The sequence below is a fragment of the Athene noctua genome, chromosome 1 (genome assembly GCF_965140245.1).
Source record: "Athene noctua chromosome 1, bAthNoc1.hap1.1, whole genome shotgun sequence".
Taxonomy (NCBI): Eukaryota; Metazoa; Chordata; class Aves; order Strigiformes; family Strigidae; genus Athene; species Athene noctua.
This window is the reverse complement of record NC_134037.1, coordinates 9,122,440-9,139,463: the sequence shown is the minus strand read 5'-3', so window position 1 is coordinate 9,139,463 and position 17,024 is coordinate 9,122,440. Positions and strand designations below refer to the sequence as shown.

The following is a 17,024-nucleotide window of genomic DNA, read 5'->3' as shown; positions in this document are numbered from 1 at the left end:
TGTGTTTGTTCTTTTGTCTCATAATGTGTTGCCAAGGCCACCTCCTTTTCTTGTGTTGCAACTCTTTCCCTCCTGCCGGTAAGGGATACTAGTTGAGTATTGAAGTGAGGTGACTCCTGGTTGATATGTGTAATTTTCTGCTGTTGTGTCAAATGCAGACCAACCATGTGGTTTGAGAAGATTTTGACGTTTTAGCTTAGGGATGGATTTTCAGGCAGTTGACTTCACAGGAACATTACTATGGCAGTCCAGGGCTCTGCAGATGACACTTTGTGGCTTTGGCATCAGCAGCTTTTAAGGAGTCAGTCTCAATGTAACATAATAAACAATAATACTTAGTTTCAGGCCAGGAATTTTCTTCATCATCTATGATATTTGTGGAAGACATGATTTCTTTACCGTAGCACAAATCTAGTCTATGCAAGGATAGACACTTCCATATGTGCTTCCAGGCCTGAATCCAGAGCTAGAAATCTTTATCATACTTTATTCAAGAGCAATGGTAAGTGGGCCTGGATACTCCTTTGAGCTGCTTCCATATTTCAAGAGCAGAGGCTCTGCAGCATGAAGGTGTAATTTAAGGTTATTTATATGCTGATTGCAAGTAGTCAGTTCTTTGCATTTTAAGAATTAAGTGCTCTTAGGGTGGAAGTGGTGTGTCTGAGCTGAAAACTCTCTTAAGATATTCTGCTAGTGATCAGTTGTGTATAGCCAGACATCTGGCAAAAATCATATGGCAAGAATCAGATCTGTAAGTCCTACATATTCCTCTGAGATGAGTTAGACTGCTTTAGTGGATTGTGTTCCCTAGGACAGTAACTGAAACCCATTTCCATGCCACAGATTTGTGCATCCATTCAGAGCAGATCTCAGATAGCGACACTGGACACTGGGTATTCTGCTTTCTTTTTCCTCAGATGCTAGAGCTTATTTATAGGGCTTCTCCCGCCCCCCCCTTCTTTTCTTGTTGTCTTTTTCTTAATTTTCTCTCTTCTCCACTCTTTCAATTTCTATATGGGTAAAATTACACATCTCAGGTTAGAATTTATGTTAAGAGGTACTTGTCTCCAGTTCTTGCTCATGATGGCTTAGAAAGCCTGGAGGAAAATTCTGTAATTCTATGTCCGTTCCTGTGTGTTCTCAGTACTTCCCTTTAAACACAGCTACATACAGAAACATTGGCAAGAACAGAAATAACAGAAATGCCATCCCCACTATTCCATGGAGTACAAAGCAGTAATTACAGGGAGAAATTGTCCTTATTTTCTATGGCAATATCTCATTACTTCAAAGACTGTCCCTTTGATGGCCCAGCTGATCAATCTCCCTGTTAGCTGCTGCAACCTAGAACTGGAAGTGTTTGGGTAGATGGTGCCAGAGACATCTCAGCTGTAGTCCCAGCAAGAGACAGTCCGAGAACTATGAAACTCAGCTATAAACCCCAATTTATATTACTGCAGAATAACAATACAGTATGGAGGTGTTTGTGCTGGCTCCACACAGAGTAAGACAGTAAGTCTTACAGTAAGTGCATCCAAGCTAATGTGCTCTGTCAGTAGGGCTTATCAGTTCAAGAAGCAATGTCCCTTGCATAGTTTCACTGCATCTGGACCAAGCTGATGCATTTATCTACCAAGCACTGTCCTGTAGCATGAGGTAGCATTGCCAGCTTGGTAGGGAATCAGCTTGGAGATCTCTCTGTGTCATGGCAAAACCAATCAAAAAGTACGTGGGAAGCACCCAGATTTCTATTTCAGTTAAAAGCATCTTCAAAGGCATCCAGTGCACTTCTGTCCTTTCTCTCCTAGGTGTCTGGCATGCCTCTAGCTTTCATTGCTCAAGGCAAATTTTGCCTTATTGGCAAACTACCTGTTTTATAATAATAACAACCTTCCATTTTGAATTTGCAGTATATAAGCATGGCTTTGGTTTGCTTCAGATGACCAGGGCTATATTCTGCAGCATGAAAACCTCTAGTAGAAGGCAGAGAATGGAACTGATTCATCAGTAATAGCATCTCAAATGCATTTATTTACTTCTGAAGTGCTCTGGGAAATGCTTTCCTTGAAAACCACAAAATGCGATACATGTAGATTGATGGCTGTGTGGTTTTGCTCAATATAGAAACCAGCAGCTCTGTATATAAACTAATTGGAGGTGTAGAGACCTTGCTGACATCTCGGTGACATAGGATCATTCAGCCAGGACAAGGTCACACTAGAAAACTTACTGGTATCTCAAAGGAAAATGTGACAAACCTTGGAAAGTCAAAAACATTGGTGTTTTGCCTGGATTCTCATTTTCTGCTGCTGGAGCCTACTTCCTACAGAAGAGGTTAAAAGAAGAAAGGTACTTTTAAGTTCCTCCTTGTAAATGAAATCATAATTGATGGAAAAATAAAGTAATTGATGTAATGTAAACCTGCTAGAGTAACTGGAGAAGGTGCTACAGAGGCTTTCCAGCAGTTATACATTGAGAAAGATTCTTAATCTCCTAGATAATGGGGAAAAAGAATGACATTTATTATCTACAAGTCCTCACAAGCTGAGGATGCAGTTTATAAAACTCTATTTGGCTCCCCCTCCTTTTCCTCCTTTATTGTAATCCTTCTCCATGGATCATTTTATGTCCAAACTCACCTTCATCTGTTGTCATACTTCAGTGATTTATCAACACCGCAAACTTCTGATTAATAAGGCTAGGAGAACATCCATCAGAAGAACTGAGAATGTGTGATCATTTCCTCTCAGGCTGTCATTAGCTGGGACTGTCTTTCTGGGAGTTTTAGCTTTGTCTTTCTATTTCCACACTAATTCATATGATGTTTAAAAATAATTTCCTACAATTAATCGTTTGTTTCTCTGGGCTTTTAGAAACCTTGGTCAAGATGGAATATGACCTCTGTATTGTCAGCTGAAATAAACAGAAAACAACCCAAACTGTCCATGTACACTCTTAATGAATGAGCAAGCAAGCCAGGATTAATAGATGGCTTGATTCAGCTTCCTTCATTCAAGATGGACAATATGAGGCTCTACAGATAATCCTATGATCATACGAAATGTTTGTGGGATAGGTAGGAATTACACTCATGGTGTCTTTTCTAAAATAATTTCCTTCTTCTTTAGGTTGCTTTGGTTTTAAATTACATGTGGTGAAATACACCTCTGGTATTTTCAGATTGCTAAGCCAAGTAAAGTGGGAAAGATTTTGTTTTAGAGCTTATATACTAAATTCTCCATTTAATGAGACACTCTTAAGTTAAAAATACCTTTCAAAAGTGACTTCCCACGTCTTTTCTACATTAGTGACAGATTGGAGAAGAAAATATGGAGTACGCCTGAAAGTGATAAGTTGAGGTTAGAGGTCTAGCCAAAGTCAAGTGCTAGGGAGTTTCAGCTGTAGAGAGCTGATGCTTTGAATTATAATCAAGTGATTAATGTTTCTAACATAAGTGGGTTTGGGAGTTACAAGAACTTGCAGCAACAGCTTGGATAAGTATGGTGAAACCTGCTTTTAGAAATATATTATTTATAGCACGTTCATTAGGTCGGACAGAATGGACAACATGTGCTTATGTGGTTAATGATAAATCCATCTGAGGACTAAACTAGTCTGCTGGTTATGAGAAAGCCATTTGTAGGTCAGATTTTTCTGGAGAAGGACGGACTTGAGAGAAACAATTTTTATTTGTTTGGGGGGTGAGCAGGGAGAGGGGAGAAGCTGAAACCAGCTTTTCTCCTGCTGTAAAATACGTAGGATGTAAATGTTACAGATCTTCATTCATTTTTAAAGGTCATTTGCCTGTGAAGTCCATGTAGCTGGCTTCAAAAATACAAAAAATAATATGGGAAGGAGCAGGCATGTTTGGAAAGGTATAGGAATATTTTTTATCAAGTAGCAGGTAATCTAATGTTAACGTATGAAAACTGCAATGATCTCTGTGAAACTGCAAAATCCAGAAAAGGCTTAATCTCTGAGGCATTATAGTTTTGCTTGTGGGATTCAGACATTCTAGCATGAAATGAAAGGTATTGCACAAAAAAAATTGAGGCAAGACTATTCCTTTTGGGGCCCCTCACTACAAAAAGGCCATTGAATGACTCAAGCATGTCCAGAGAAGGGCAACGGAGCTGGGGCAGGGTCTGGAGCACAGGTCTGCTGGGGAGCGGCTGAGGGAACTGGGGGGGTTTAGTCTGGAGAAGAGGAGGCTGAGGGGAGACCTCATGGCCTCTACAGCTCCCTGACAGGAGGGTGCAGAGAGGGGAGATGAGTCTCTTGAACCAAGTAACAAGCGACAGGACAAGAGGGAATGGCCTCAAGCTGTGCCAGGGCAGGGTTAGACTGGATATTAGGAAGCATTTCTTTCCAGAAGGGGTTGTTGGGCGTTGGAATGGGCTGCCCAGGGAGGTGGTGGAGTCCCCATCCCTGGAGGGGTTGAAGAGTCGGGCTGAGCCAGCGCTGAGGGATCTGGTGGAGTTGAGAATGGTCAGTGTGAGGTTAATGGTTGGACTGGATGATCTTCAAGGTGCTTTCCAACCTAGATGATTCTGTGATTCTGTGAACTCACCAGACCTTAATCCTGCTGCTGTAACTGGTTGAAGATAGTCTTTCAAATAGTAGTTTCCTCTGAATGATAAAACAAGGTGAGAGTGTAGCTAATAAAAACAGTATTTTGGCACATGGTTATTGTTGTGGTTTTAGTTACCAATCTATCAATAGGATAAAAAAGATTGTTTCCCCTCTTCTAGCCCTATCCAGGGTAGTGTGGGTCATTCATCCACAGGTCCTACTGGTTTCCACCATGGACCATGATGCCATTGGATTTCAAAGTGAGCTCTGGACAGTTCTCATTTAAAAAAAAAAAAAAAAGGCAAGAAAAACAAGTAAAACACAGCCCTTATTCATTCATTTTATATAGCACACAAGTACAAAAGTGTGTTATTTCTCCCCATAATCTCATTAGTTGCTTGTGTGGATAGGACAGCTAAACCTTGTAGACTTAAACACCTCACAGGTAAATGACTACCAGAAAGGGATTGCATGTTGCACATCCTCACAAATAAACAGCCAAAACCTGTCCTTTTGAGACGTGCTTTTTCCCTGCCACTAGTCTTATTTTTGTTCATTGACAAGGAAGCTAATTGGAAGGCAACTGCTCTCAAATGTGTTGCCCATACCTTTTGCAGGTGTTGCTGCAGGTGCTATTTGTGAGTAAGTTTAGTTTATCAGAACAAACTTTCTAAAAAGCTTACTGATTATACTGAGTACTTTTAGAGAGAGAAAATGGCAGCTAGCAAAGAGATATTTAACTATATACATAAATGTGCAAAAACCCCACAGATTAAATTCATATTGAAACTCATTTATTACTCTGAGGATAATGAGCTAAGAAAAGACATGGTGGCTTCTCCCCTCTCTTGACACCTTGTAATCCAGAGTGCATGCCCTGCTGAGAAGATACACTTTAGTGTCACACAGTTTATCCGGCTCCAGCGGTAACTGCACGAAGCCTAGTGGCCTAATCAGAGCCTACCTCATTCAGAGACTACACAAGATTACTTGTTTCTGGCATCAAAAGGCACGATTACACTATTAACATATTTATTTTATAGATATGACATAATCTGTGCTTTGTTATGACAGGCAAACGTATCTTGCTTTTGGCCCCCATGATAGACACTAAAAAATTAGGTGCAGAGATTAAAAGAATTATCTAGGCTCCCTCCATGATCCCTGGAACAGGAGGGGCAGCTCCAGAGGTGGTTCATCTCAACTGTCTTAAACTATGTTTGGATAAAACAAATTGTTCTGCACAATGCCAGTCACAATGCCAGTGAGACAGCACAAGCTTTTAGTTCAGATCTACTTTTGAGATGACTAGCTGAGTGGAGGGAGATACATCCCACTCCATGGATTTAAAGAGCCACACTTGTGCTTTGAACTGTAAGGGTAAAGCTTTAGGGATAAAGGTACTCCTTGCCTTGGGGAGTTTATGGACAAAAATCAGAGTGCCCGAAGTGCAAGAAATAAGGATACTAAGGCTGTGTAGAAAAGTCTGAGACTCAAAGGGGCAAGCTTTCATTTATCCAAGGCTTCGGGATGAAGAAAAAGTCTTGTGCCAAGTTTGGATAATTTGTCATTCTGAGACTAGCTACATTTTAATTAATTGGTTAAGTTAATTAAATAGCACCAATGACCCTGCCACTGGAAAACTTTTTTTATCCCAGTCCAGTGGCAACTCTCTGGCCTGGCTTGAACATTAGCACTGGCTAGAGCTCATTCCCAACAGGAGATCCTGATAGGGCTGTTCTCTTCTGGAGGTTAAAGGTGTTTAGCCTCCAACGTTCATGTGGCTGGACTGTGCCTGCTGGCTCCAGGGCTGAATAACAGCCCTGATCCTGTTCATTACAAGGTGCACTAACAGACTCTTACAGTCCTTTCATCTTCTGGTTTTCTTATTTTACCTTGTTGGGATCAGAACCATGGGGAACCAGGTATAGTATGCTGGGCTTGATAGAGGGCTGTCCTTACTTTGAAATAGTATGGCGCTTTCTAATTCCCTTCCGCTGTTCTCTCTATAAAGACCTTGCAAATCTGATTTTGGCCTGGATACCCTAATCTGCATCATGGGCTGCCCCATTCACTGACTTCTATGGGCCACGGTGGAATATGTCAGGGTTTGGAGCTGATAGTAGTTTTTTGAGCTTGTTGAGCAAACAGATCTGCAAGACCTCTTCTTGACAGTACACCAGCTCTGATCTGAAAGGAGACACAGCCTTAGACATCTGTTTTATGGGCATAACTATTCTGAGCTTATTTGAACTCAATACAAGGTTCTGTTTATATTTCTCTGATTAATTGAAAATAACCTCTTGTTAAGGGAGTGACAAATGATACCTTAAGATTGTGCTCAAGTCATTCACAAGAGTGAAAAAAATACACCAAAGGTTAGGCAGGTCAAAGCCCTTGTTTGGATCAAAGCTATGTTGAACACTGTATAAATGCCAAATCTTAAAGTGTTTTGTATTTAAGGTTGAAGTTTGGAGTAAAACGATACTATAACAATAAATCCCTAATTCACCTTGTTAACACGCTACCACATTCACAAAGGCACAGCAAAGAGAGAGATGCTTCTGATGGAGCAACTGGATACCAGTGTCAGTGTGTTAAAAATTTAAAGCATAGGTGAGATCATTACTGTAATACCACATCCAGTTCTGGCAGGCACATTTCAAAAAGGACTTTAATGCAATGGAAATGGATCTCAAAAGAATGACAGGCACGATTTGTGGTCTGTCTGTAAAGTCTGCCTTACTGTGAGAGACTTAAAAAAAGCTCAGCTAATTTTATTTGTTCAGGGCAGAGTTATGAGATAACTTGTCTGTGGTTTTGTAAGGTTGAGCCTATGTGGTAAGAGAACCGGAGAAAAGTGAGGTTGGGCTGTGCCTTGGTGGGCTGCAGTGCTTCTCTGTCCATGCCTGATCTGTAGCTTCTTGGAGTGGACTGATAAGTGATGGCCAGGGTTGAGGGTGGAGAGTGAGGCCAGACAAACACAGATGAAAAAGACAGCCTTTCGTCTTGACAGGGTGATAGCCACTGAAATAACTTATCTGGTATAGATTGTCCTTCACCAGAAGTTTCTGATTCAGGGTGGGATATATCCTTGCAATACGTGCCATAGTTTGTAGCAGTTCTGGTGTTTGTTTGGGACACTACTCTGTGTCTTCAGCTGTGCAGGCAATCAGATGAGGTGATAGAAATGATCAAATGAGTGATCTCACCTGACCTTAAGATATCCCTATTCAACAGGAATATTTTAAAACTCTTAACAGGAATATTATATTCCTATTAAACTGATTGGGGAGTGGAGAGGTCGCAGTGAGGCCATATTTAGCCGGAGAAATCTCAATTTTAAGGAAAAAAAATCTCCCACCACTTCCAAATTTGTGGACAGAATGACTGTTGTATTTTCTTTCCAGGAGGTAGTTGAATCTGAGTTTAGGCCTGGATTCCAATCATCCCTAGAGTTTACTGCAGCTGATGGGACATCTTTGACTGGGATGAAGAGTGATTGACCTACTTCCAAGTGAAAAGTTTCCATTTGACCTGCTCCTCAGTCTATAGTGACCTGTTGTGTGGACATCTCATCCACTCTACAGCAGTGGTGTGGGTCCCAAACTGGGAAGACAAGAGGACCCCTTAGAAAGTCCCATCTGCTCCTACCGAAGGGTTTATGTCACTGCCTACTGCAAAGGCAGGTGGGATTTGCAGAGAGCCTAAAGTCTAGCTAGGTCTGGGCTGCCTTCAGGGACACATGCACACCAGGTGTCAGGTCTAGAGGATGCTTTAAAAACTGCCACACAGTTCAATAGCTGTTGTCCCCTTGCGCCCAGCGTGTAGAGAGGTGTTCAGAGACTTTGCTTTGCTGGAAGATATCCATCCTTCATTCAGTTAAGGCAAAGGTATGACCACACACCCAGTGTGATTTTCTGCTTCTGTGTGTCATGCCATGGTCATGCCTCCCCAGTGCTTGGGCTGCCCGCCTGCCTTGTCGCCGAGGTGTGTGGAGCTGCGTGCTCCTCACCAGCCAGGGCACGGGATCCCAGCAGCTCTGGACCGTCTCCTCCGCCGACCCCGCAACAGGGGGCTGTGGGCAGTGCTGTGTTTCAGAGTGACTGCCGCCAACCCCAGGCAGAATAAGCCGGGCTCTCGCATGCACACGCAGCAGCTGACCCGCGGGGTGCGAGGGGGACGTTCCGTCCTGCCTGCTGCCCGCAGGCACAAGCTGGAGCATTCAAGGAGTTTAGAAAAGCCAGAAAGCTGCTGAAAACGGCATCTTGCTCTCAGTGTCTAAGAGCATTACACCATCCCTGCTCAAACAAATAAGCTCTGACGGGAATGGCCCCCCTCATACCCCCCCTTCATTTCTTGCTGTAATAAAACATGTCACAGTGCTGTTGTTTTTGTTTTTTTTTTTTTTTTTTTTTCCCCAGTCAGCAGATTTTTAGGCTGGTTAATGAAGGGGAAAGATTTCTCTTCTCCCCCCCCCACCCCCCCCAAATTGCCTCCCCTTTCTTTCATGTCAGGGGCCAAGTCTGGATTGGAGCCTGGTGAAGTTTCTGTGTCATTTCCTGTTGCTGCCCTCCTCGACACTCGCTCCCGGCTCCGCTCCGCTCTCCTCTCTTCTCCTCTCCTCTCCTCTCCTCCCGCAGACGCACAAGGCGTCCGCCCTCCCGCCTGGGAGATGTGAGGAGGCAAGGGCAGACCTCCCGCTCTCGCCTGTCACACCGCCTTCCTCCTCTCGCCGTCCCCACTGGGCTCAGCTCCCAGCCCACTGCTGACGACGCCGAAGAACCAAACGGTAACAGAACTTTCTTCTCCCCAAGCAGCAGCTCAGCTCTACTTCCCAGGCTGCTGCGAACCTAAGGCGGTAGGAGCGAAAGCGTCCTTCTCTCTTGCAAACTTTGACGGCGGTGGCCGTTGGTCCTGTCCATGCAGGTGGTTGGGAGCGAGGTGGTTGCGGGATGCCGGTGCTGCGTGTTTGGGTGGCGGTGGGCGAGGGGCTGCGGTGTGCTCCTGCGGTGTGCGGGAGGGATGGGGACGGGAGCGCTGCCCGGGAGTGCCGGTCATGCGGGAACCTGGCGTGGCTCTCACTCCCTAGGAGAGGTCAGCGGCTGTGGGGGCTGGCGCTGATGCTGTTCTGCAGATGCTGGTGGCTTGATGTGACTGATGGGAAAAAAAAAAGAAGCTCTTTAAAGGAGGGAGAAACAAGCGTGGTGCTGTACAGAAGCTGGGAAGGCAGTGAAGGGAAGAGAGCAGGGGGTGCTCGGCATTTACTCTTAGGTGTTTGAGCTTCGGTCTAGTGTTTACAGGTTTTTCCTAGGGCTTGCTTGCGGTAGCATTCAAGGGGTTTGTGATTGCTCTTCTGACCAAAAAGGATTGATACCTGCAAGAATCTGTATTACGTTCACTTGGGGGAGCGGGCATAAATCAGCTGGCATCTGTAAAAACCTGCCTGTAATGCCTGTCCTCTGACATTTCCTTACTTGCTCACTAAATGCACATATATTTATTTATTTGGTAGGAAAATGGCACAAATGTTTGCGCTTTAAAGTGACTTCATGTACTATTTCTGTCATTCCTGACTCGTTCAGTCTTGACTGTTACTTGGACAAACAAGGCGTAACAAACTGACAGAGAAATCCTGAAGCATGTGCTGGAGCCGGTTCCTGGAGCTTTCAGAGTTAAAAGGCTTTCTTGAACTCACTGACACAGGGCAGTAAATTTCAACATGTCAGTAAGTGAGGGGAAAAAAGCGCTTGCAGAGCATTATACACCCCAGGGTCTTCACAAGCAGGATTAGTTCCCAACACCTCTAGCTACTCAGCAGCATTTAGAAAGGTCAATTATATGTATAGTATTTACCAGTTAATTATAAGGGGCGGGGGGGGAAGCCTTGGAGTTGGCCATGGGTCCTAACACTTTGCATACCTCCAAGTGTTTACCTCCAAGTCATTGCTCAATTTATATTGCTCTCTGAGCTTCCCCTGACTTTATGTTAGTTTTGCAGTAGAGTCCTCTCTGCCTCCCCCCTGCTCCCCCAGTGGGAATGCAGGTACAAGATGGGGAAAGTAGGAGGGGGTCTTTGAGCACACCCTGAGCACATCAGTCCATCACCCTGGCCTCCAGCTGAGCCACATCACCTCCCACAGCCGGGGAAAGTTCAAGCTCCCTGTCCCGCCTTGGCATCCCTTGTCTTGCTGCCGTTAGCAGTGGGGGACCCAGGAGACATTGCTGACAGCTTAGCCTGGAGTCGGTTTCTAGGTAAAAGCTCAGAGTTTGTTTCATAGTTCCTATATGAAAGGCATGGTTTTTTAAAAATCAAGTTGAGTAGGAAATGCTTTTTCGGGTCTTCCCATCTCCTGGACTCTTTCTGAGTACTGTGCTACTCCCTACTGATTTTTCAGAAAGTATTCTTCATTTTCAGCATTCCCCACAGCTAGCTTAATACTGTACTGGTGAGCTGTGTCTGTGCTACCACACTGGTGATACACACGGGTTGGTCTCTTCGGTGTTGTAGAGAGTTAGAATGGGCCATGACCCTCCAGAAAAGCTGTTTGGATGTGGCCACCTTGTTTCAGAGCGTAAGAGAGTTTAATAATAGGTAGGCGTCATGCTGTGCCAGCTGGCTTCAGGGCTGAAGAATGGGCTCTGGCACGGTTTAGTTTACTAGCAAAGACGTAGCCAAGAGGCTGATGAGCTCATGTAACAGAGGGAGGAGAGAAGCTGTAGCAGGAGCCACTCCCAGCACCTCTGAGGAGCTGAAGAAACAGTACTTACCTGGAACTGTGCTCTGCATTTCTTGATATGAAAGGAAATGGAGTGACAGTCTGACATTTTTTTGCAGGGGTCCAACAGGCAATTCAGCTCTGAGGTGAATTGAATCATTGCCAGTGCAAGGTGACTGGGGGGCTTACTGAACTTCAGGTGCTGCTTTTGGGTGCTTGAAGGGTGGATATGATCTGAAGCACTTTAGAAATCCATCCATATATATAGGTGTTGAGAGATGAGCCTCTGTCTCAAATGCAGTTTTTGGGAGTCTGTTCTAAACTACCCTAAAACTTTCCCTATTGGTGCTATAGTGGGAGATGAACAGCATTTCATCCTTAATTATTTTGGATCTAAATGTGAAGCCATTTCATTTTAAGCTGACATCGCTCCACTGATTTTAGTAAAGTTACAGCAGTTTACAGCAGTTCAGGGCAGATAAGAATCAGTCCCTTCGTATCTGCTTTTCTCTGCAACTTGCAAAAGAGAAAGTAAGACAGAAGAAACCCACTCAGGGTGAGATCATGATGGGAACTGAAGGGTCTTGAGTACCACCAGGACCTTTCCAGTTTTTTTGGCTTTCTTGCTTTCCCTAAATCTCAGCTTTCTGTTCGATTAATGGAACCTTGTTCTATGTAAAAGCACATGCTGAAGATGGGCATCCCTGTCCATCTCTCTTCTTGTGCGAGCATGTTCTCCACACCACACTGAATGCTCATGTAGCCTTGACAGATGAGTCAAGGGATGGAGATTCCAGTTCTGCTGCTTACCTTGGGAAAGTGCTCTGGAGCCCAACAGACTTTACTGTCTGGAAGTATTTCCTGTTGCACAACATAAATTGTCTGTTTCAGTTTAATTCTGTTGTCTTAAATTACCTCACCAAAGTACTACCTTGAGTAAAGCCTCTCTTCACAGCCACTTCACTGCAGTGGGGGAACCAGTATTGTAAGAAGCTGCAGGCTGTGAAGACTGCAGAAGGTGGAGAGAGCATGTTGCTTCCCTTCCCCCTTTCTCTGTCTTGCACAAGGGTAGGGCAAACAGGTCCTGCATTGTAACAACGGGTCTGTGCTACTTTTAGTCCCTGATCCAGACCCTTTGCTGCTCCACAAGCCCACAGTAGCCACTGAGATCTCCGGGAGACATCTCTCATCATTGGTGGCTTTTCGTGGCTCTCGTGGTCCTTTTCTTTGAGCTGCTTTTCCCTGCTTCCGTGTTTGAGCTTGGTGTGGTTCTCCCTGTCCTGCCTGAGGTTGCTCCAAGGATGTTTTACTGCTGCCCAGCACTGTGTCGCCATCCATTTGCTGCAGTTTCTGATGGGGTTTGCCTGGGGAACAGCAGCAGCGTTTGGGGTATGCTTGGCCCGCTAACGTTTGTGGGTGCTTCCCAGCTGAGTCCTGGCTGTCTCCCCAGGCTGAATCAGACACACTGTGTTCATCTCCTTTGCTCTTGTGCAGCTACAGCTCCAGTTCTTGTGGTATTTAAGTGCTGATGCACAAATTAAGGTAACATTTACATGCTCTAGTGAATCTTCAGCTCGCCTGCACAAATCTCTTATTTTCCTTCTTCTAATGCAGTGTCATTATCTGAGGACAGGCCTTGCCTCCTCGTTCCAGGGAGCTGTTAATCCTTGCTCTGTCTATGGGACATTGCCATAGCAATGAGGATGTGTAGTTGAGGTGGTCAGGACTGACCAGATGATATTACTGCTGCTGGTCAAACATAGCCAAAAAGGTGCATGCCTCCTTCCGTCTCCAAACATTATTCTGTTTGCTTTGGCTATTTTTAAACATATTTGCTGCTGGAGACTGAAACTTTCTATCAGCCTCGCCACTGTAAGACTCACAGATGTTTAAAACGGATTAATGGTGATGCTGGAAGGATAGTTTCTGTTCTTCTGTCCACTGGCTTGGGGCTGCCTGATGTGTTGGTGGTTTTGGCAGACTTGTTTGCTTCCAGTAAATAGGCTAAGGATGCCAAACAGCTAGAAGCCAGAGGCTTCTCCTCCTTACTCCTGACTACTTCTGGAGTTGAACTGGTGAGAAGGAGGTGAGAGGGCTCTGTATCCCATAAGCAATCCCCTCAGTCATCCTCTCCCTCCCTGGAAGTGTTATTTTTGGTTAATTCATACAAGTCTGGGCCTCCTTGGTCTATCCTGTGGGAGGAAGCTTGAGGCTGGAATTTTGTAATAAAAGCCACATTTTTCTCTGGAGGCAGAGTGGAGGAGGCCACTCCTGTTGCTTCTCCACTTCTTCTTAGTTCTTGATCAGCCTAATCTGGTAACTGTGAAAGGTTTTCTTTCTCTGTTGAGAATAAACTTGGCCTCTGAGGAAGGCCAGCATTGGAATGTTCACCTTGAGATACTTGATTTCCACAGAGCCACTGGTAGGAATCCTAACTCAAGCTGCTTGGACCTCATCTTCTTGCTGTAAGCTCCCAGCAGTTTACTGGGGATGAGTCTCTCTGAAGGCACCCCAGGCCATTTGCACCGTTGCAGAACCACAGCATTGGCAAAACCAACTTTTCCTCCAGTGTCCTTGTCCAGAGTTAGTTTGCTCTTACCCTGAGGAGCACAGAGCAGTCTGTCCCCTTCCACACCAGCAGCAGCTGGTTTTCCCTGGAGCAAACAATGTCTTTGTACCTGCAGCTTGAAAAGTGTTCTCAGAGGCTTTCTGTGGTTATGAAAAAAATACAGATCAGTCCCTCTGATTTTCTCTGTGACCACAGTATTTCAACATTCTTCTCCTCCTCCACTGACCATTGGCAATGGAAAGACCAGCACTCCCTGTTCTCTCCTCTTTGACTGTTTTTGAAGTGGGGGTTGTTTCTGTAGGTTGTTTCTCAGCAGTAGAAAGCTGAGAACACTGAAGTTGCCATAATTTAAACATGCAGGTGCTACCTTAACTTAAATATACTCAGAGAGTTTGCTAATTAAATCTGAGTTTGCTTCTTGGTCATCAGTCACTGTACTAAGGATAGAAAGAACAACAGCTGAAGCTGATATCTCATCCTCACTGGTACCTCACAGACTACCTGTAAGATACTCTTCTGGAGTTTCCCAGCAGGACTTAATTTCACTAGCTTAATAATATACATCTTCTGCTCCTTTAATTTTACTAGTCACTGTGATTCCCCTCTGACATAACCTAAATTATACTTGGATTTGGGTTTTTTCCTTCTTTTTTATTAATGCATACATGGACTGTATAGTCTTCAGAGATTTATTTTTCTTTAATGAAATCAGCCTCCTTTTCCTGGCTGGTGTAGTGCATGAATGTCGCATTTAAATATGTGCTTTCAAGTTCAGTCCTTTCCCTCAGACATGTTACTTTACACTACATTTGGCTGTGTTAAACTGCAGTGCTGATTTACTACATCAGTGACCATGAAAGACTCAAATTCCTCTCTCCCCTGTTTTCTTGTTTCTCTTCACAATGCTCTGTTTTTTTTAATAGTTGGCATATTGTAAGCTTAAATTTCTTATTTCTTTTCCTCAATTTGATACAATGGTTACAATCAGATTAATATATTTAGCAGATTTGAAGCTGATTACAGAGCAAGCACAAAAAGCTCTCCTGAGAGCAGTGATGCCATGAATGTCACAGCAGTTTGTGGTGCCAGAGGTGCACAGGAATGGAAAGGTAAAGATCTGCCCAAAATGCACAGAAGATCCCTTATCTCTCTTCCTCAAGAAGGAGCTGGAAGCCAGGAGTGATCAACTCCTGGTGACAGTCTTTGCTTCTTTTTTTTTCTTGAAGAAGTCTCCAAGTGTTTTCTCTGCTGCAATTCAGAAGTGAGAAGGGTGCTCTTCAGCCATCCAAGGAGGCTTGAATGGCACCGAGCCTGCAAGGAGGGCTCCCATCTCCTCCTGAGATTTGTGTCCAAAGAATTATCACCTCTCTTCTCTGTCCCAAACCTGCAACCGTTGGTCTGTATGGAATTTCTAGGTATGAGATTTGGCCAGCCAGAGTCTAAATATCTTTCAGTATTGAGTCTTATTGTTTAGAAAGCAAACAAATGCAAAATTGGGAATTCTCTCCTTTTTGTTTGTTTATTTGAAGAAGCCTGGGCTAGGCAAACCTTCCAGGCATATTAACTCTTACTGACAAACTGCTTTAAAACAGGGGTTGCATGTAGTGACAGCAACAGTGGCAGCAGAAACCCTTCCCAGAGAGGAAGGAGTAGCCCATGGGCACCGTGACAGTAGCCAGGTCAACTTCCATCTTCTGCTTGTGCCTCCTGCATGGGTCTACATCACCTCTCCTTCAGGTGGATGGTGTGTCAGGTGGTGAATACCTCATGCACTACTAGTGAGAATGTCCAGCTGATATTTAGGAAAGGCTTTTCTGCCATGTCAACCAGCTTCCTAGAGGACCAAGCCAGGAGGTGGTTGCCTATTCGGATATATCCCTGGGCCTGGTGTTTCCAGCTGGCTGGCTCTCAGCAGTTTCTCACTCGGCACGTGGGAACACCTAATTGCCCTGCACAGACTCCCTGTCGCCCTGGACAGCACATGTATGCTTACAGGTTCTGAGTCACTCAAAAATTCAGTGCTCTCCTTTTGACTCTGTTGAATGCCTGAACACTTAAGATAGGTGCTCTGGGTCACGCTGCTGGGCGGGATGTCTGCTGGTTCGTTATTGTGACACCAAGGTAAGGTTTTTATTAAACATGGCCTGAAGTCAACTTTCCATAGTTCAGCTCTTGCAAGTGCAAAGGACAGGCTACAATCCAGAGAAGTATCATTGACCTTAATCTGTATTTACAAGCAGTATGCAAGGTACTATCTGTTGTTGTTACTAAGAGAAATTATGCATGTTAGGAAGGGGATCACATGGCTATCATGCCATGCAATCTGACTTTATTTTCAACACTAAATACTCACTGATTCTGTCCAGACCTTGCCTGTTTTGTAATTTTCTAGAGTTGTCTCTGAGGCAGGAGCTTGCTTAAAAAAAAAATAATATATATATATATATATATATCCGTCCAGGGCCCTAGTTTGCTCTCTGCACAGCTTTAACTGTGCAGCTCACTGCCAAGCATCACACAGCACAGCAGAAAGCAGGCAGAGAAGTGCTTGTGAATCACCATGGAACAACATCAGACTAGCCAAGCAGACCCATGTGATTTTAGGCAGGGCTCAAGAATTTCATTCCTTTAGCTCCAACCCAGGGGGCAAATTTGTTCATTTCCCTGGCATTGCAACAATGATAAACGTTCTGCACCCATTTGCCCTTAACTGGTAGGGTTTCTGCTCTGAAACATTTGCTGTTCCTGTTATGTGTGATGACAGCAGTTAAAGGTAAGGTGGAGATTACCAATTTTCATGTACACTAAGTTTCTTTTACCCCTTCCTGAGCCTATAAAATATCCTTAAAGCAAATGTAAATGGTGTTGTCAAAGTAATACAAGTCGATTCCAGAATCTGACAAATAAGTTCCCTACTCTGAAGTATGTTTTGCAAACTTTTGTGGGGAGATGGGTACCAAGCTCTGAATTGTCACCTATCCCTGAGATAGGTGCTTAGGACAAAGTGCTGATGTCTGATGGACACAATGGATGTTGGAGGGAAATTTTAGGAAGGTTGAAGCACCTGTGTTTTCAGACACCAAGTGCTCCACTGGTTCACCTTTCCCATGCACTTGGTGTATGCTGGTTCCTGAGCCTTATCTGGGTGGATACGAGTTGGCTCA

At 44.3% G+C, this 17,024-nt stretch overlaps 1 protein-coding gene across 5 annotated transcripts in view; it reads left to right on the top strand.

The window, feature by feature from the left end:
- Positions 1 to 17,024, top strand: part of EVA1A (eva-1 homolog A, regulator of programmed cell death) — a 213,373-nt gene that overhangs the window by 137,042 nt on the left and 59,307 nt on the right. For 2 of the 5 annotated variants that reach the window (XM_074921829.1, XM_074921845.1), the window contains exon 1: positions 9,199 to 9,364. The exons of 2 other annotated variants lie outside the window; for them this stretch is intronic. The gene's annotated coding sequence lies outside the window, so the exon portion shown is untranslated. Of the gene's footprint in view, positions 1 to 9,198; positions 9,434 to 17,024 lie in introns of those variants that run through there. One more of the 5 variants, XM_074921837.1, reaches the window with a different exon arrangement.